Raw genomic sequence first — 3,477 nt, 5'->3', positions numbered from 1 at the left:
CAAAAAAAAAAAAAAAATAGACCCACACTGACCAAGGCCTGATGTTCCTGAATCTGGAACCGGGACTTTCACTTGAATCCTTAAGCTAAAGGTAAAGCCTTCTCAGATAATAATTTCCAGTTCTCATTTAACTGAAAGCAATAGGTAGCACTGACAAAACATAGAAGGGTCTAGGTTTTATTTATTTCTTTTTTATTTTTATTTTTTGAGTTGTAGTCTCACTCTGTTGCCCAGGCTGGAGTCCAGTGGCAAACTTCTGGCCACCACAGCCTCCACCTGCTGGGCTCAGGCGATCCTTTTGTCTCAGCCTTCCAAGTACCTGAAACTATAGGCACACGCCACCATACCCAGCTAATTTTTTGATTTATTGTAGAGATGAGGTCTTGCCAAGTTGCCCAGGCTGGTCTTAAACCAGTAGGCTCAAGCAATCCTCCCAGTCGGCCTCCCAAAGTGCTGGGATTATAGGCATGAGCCACCACACCCAGCCAAATAAAGGTACTATTAACATCTGTGTACAGTTTTTGTTTGAATTTATGGGTAAATATCAGGGAACACAATTGCTGGATTATATGGTAAAAGTATGTTTAATTTTGTAACAATGTCAAACTGCCTTCCAAAGTGGCTGCACCATTTAGAATCCCTACCAGCAAAGAATGAGAGTTCCTGTGTAACCACTTTTTTTTTTTTTTTGAGTCAGTCTCACTCTGTGACTCAGGCTAGAGTGCAGGGGCACAGTCACAGCTACTGCAACCTTGACCTGCTAGGTTCAGGTGATCCTTGTGCCTTAGCTTCCCGAGTTGCTGGAACTACAGGCACACACTGCCACACCTGGCTAATTTTTTGATATATTGTAGAGACACAGTCTTGCCATGCTGCCCAGGCTGGACACGACCTCCTGAGATCAGGCAGTCCTTTCGTCTTGGCCTTGCAGGTGTGTGCCACTATGTCCAACTTGCAACCACTTTTAAAAAACTATTTTAGCCAGGAGTGGTGCCTCACGCCTATAATCCCACTACTTTGGGAAGTGACGGTAAGAGGATTGCCTGAGCCCAGGAGTTCAAAACCAGCCTGGGCAACTTGGTGAGACCTTGTCTTTACAGTAAATCAAGAAAAATTAGCCTGATGTCATGGTGCGTGCCTGTAGTTCCAGCTACTTGGAAGGCTGAGGTGGAAGGATCACCTGAGCCCACCAGGTCAAGGCCATGGTGGCCATGAGTGTGCCACTGCACTCCAGTCTGGGTGACAGAGTAAGGCTCCAACTAAAAAAATAATCATAAAATAAGATAAAAATAAAAAACTTAATTGAAGTAAGCTACACATACAGAGATGTACACATATCATAAACGGACAGCCTGATGAAGATGTACAGGATCTAGTCAAGGAAAAGGATGTTACTAGCAACCAAGAAGTCCCTGTGGTACATTTTATTTTATTATTATTTAATTTTTTTGAGTTGGAGTCTCTTTCTGTCACCCAGGCTGGAGGGCAGTGGCACACTCCTGGCCACCGCAGCCTTGACTTACTGGGCTCAGGCATTCATTCTGCCTCAGCCTTCCAAGTAGCTGGAACTACAGGCTCACACCACCAGGCCCGGCTAATTTTTTGATTTGTTGTAGAGATGAGGTCTCACCAAGTTGCCCAGGCTAGACTTGAACCCACAGGTTCAGGCAGTCCTCTTGCCTCAGCCTCCCAAAGTGCTGGGATTATAGGCGTGAGTCACCACGCCCAGCTGGTACATCTTTAAAGTATACTTTTTAGCCAGATGCAGTGGCTCATGCTTATAATCCCAGCACTTTGGAAGGCCAAGGTGGGAGGATTACCTGAGCTCACAGGTTCAGGACCAGCTGGGGCAACTTGGCGAGACCTTGTCTCTATAATAAATCAAAAAATCAACTGGGTGTGGTGGTGCACATCTGTAGTTCCAGCAACTTGGGAGGCTGAAGCAGAAAGATCACCTGAGCCCAGCAGGTTGAGGCTGCAGTGGCCGTGAGCATGCCACTGCACTGTAGCGTGAACGACAGAGTGTGAGACTCCAGCTCAAAAAAAAACAAAAAAGGAAAAAAAAATATATACATAATTTTAAACTAGTTTCATACTACTAGAATAATACATATTTATTGTAGAAAGTGTAGATAATACAAATAAGCAAAAAAAGATGATAATGCAAATTGCCCACAATCTCACCACCAAGATAGCCAAAGTTTAACATTCTGGTATAACTAAATCTGTATGTATGTTGGCCGTGCTCGGTGGCTCAGCCTGTAATCCCAGCACTTTGGGTGGCCGAGGCGAGTGGATTGCCTAAGCCCGCGGGTTCGAGACCAGCCCGGACAACTTGGCGAGACCTCGTCTCTACAACAAAACAAAACAAAAAAGACTGTATTTACAAAAATTGAATCAAGCTTAGTGTTTTATTACATCCTGTGTTCTCTTAACAATATATAGCGGCCATATTTCCATGTCCTAAGTGCTATGGTATTTTGAATGGTATACCCATGTTCACAAGCTTTTCCTCCACCCCACTCCTGGTGTATGGCATCTTTTTTTTTTTTTTTTTTTTTGAGTTGGAGTCTCACTCTGTCACCCAGACTGGAGTGCAGTGGCTGCTCCCAGCCACCGCAGCCTCGACCTGCTGGGCTCCGGTGATCCTTCCAGCTCAACCTTCCAAGTAGCTGGAACTACAAGCGCACACTACCACACGCGGCTAATTTTTTGATTTATTGTAGAGATGAGGTCTCACCAAGTTGCCCAGGCGGGTCACGAACCCACGGGCTCAGGCAATCCACTCACCTCAGCCTCCCAAAGGCGCGGGAGTATCACATCATTAACTGGGTTCATTTCTTTACAGATCCCTCAGGATTCATCCCTTTTTTTGCAAACTAATTGAAAATTACTGCAAGCAGCCTGTAGAGGACAGCAGACCAACATCTCTCAGCCAGACCATCTGAACTGGGCAGGATTCAGAGCCAACGAGTTAAGTGAGATTTGCCCCAAGAAAGATTTTTTCAAAAGAAGCTGTTGCTCTTGATAGGAAAACTGCATTCACTTCGTTTTTACCTCACCTGGCAGAAGAAATGGCCTGGGACACATGTAGGCCAGAATAGAGTGGAATGCTAACCCGGGATCTCACTAATTGGGGGGTAGGGGTAGAAGGAAACGACTACATTTATAATCCAAATGGTTAAGTGTCGTGAACAGAACCATTTCGATATACTTAAATAAAAAAAGCAATGGCATGAATGGGTTTTTTTATTAACCAAGGAATAAAGGAATCTTTAATAGCACACCAGGTGTGTGGACTCTATTTTTTGTTTGTTTTTTGTTTTGAATTGGAGTCTCACTGTGTCGCCCAGACTGGAGTGCAGCGGCATGCTCCCGGCCACCACAGCCTCGACCTGCTGGGCTCTCTGGTGATCCTTCTGCCTCAACCTTCCAAGTAGCTGGAACTACAGGCACGCGCTACCACGGCCAGCTAAT

At 45.2% G+C, this 3,477-nt stretch overlaps 1 protein-coding gene across 1 annotated transcript in view; it reads left to right on the top strand.

Annotated features, from left to right (window-relative positions):
- The window catches only part of SIRT4 (sirtuin 4), a 9,563-nt gene extending 6,630 nt beyond the window's left edge, over positions 1–2,933 (top strand). Inside the window, exon 4 of the mRNA XM_008069296.2 lies at positions 2,849–2,933. The gene's annotated coding sequence lies outside the window, so the exon portion shown is untranslated. The remainder of the gene's footprint in view (positions 1–2,848) is intronic.
- Positions 2,934–3,477: the final 544 nt, after the last annotated feature.

The sequence above is a fragment of the Carlito syrichta genome, unplaced genomic scaffold (genome assembly GCF_000164805.1).
Source record: "Carlito syrichta isolate Samal-C Ts95f unplaced genomic scaffold, Tarsius_syrichta-2.0.1 Scaffold311911, whole genome shotgun sequence".
NCBI classification, from domain to species: Eukaryota; Metazoa; Chordata; class Mammalia; order Primates; family Tarsiidae; genus Carlito; species Carlito syrichta.
This window is presented reverse-complemented; position numbering and strand designations above follow the sequence as displayed.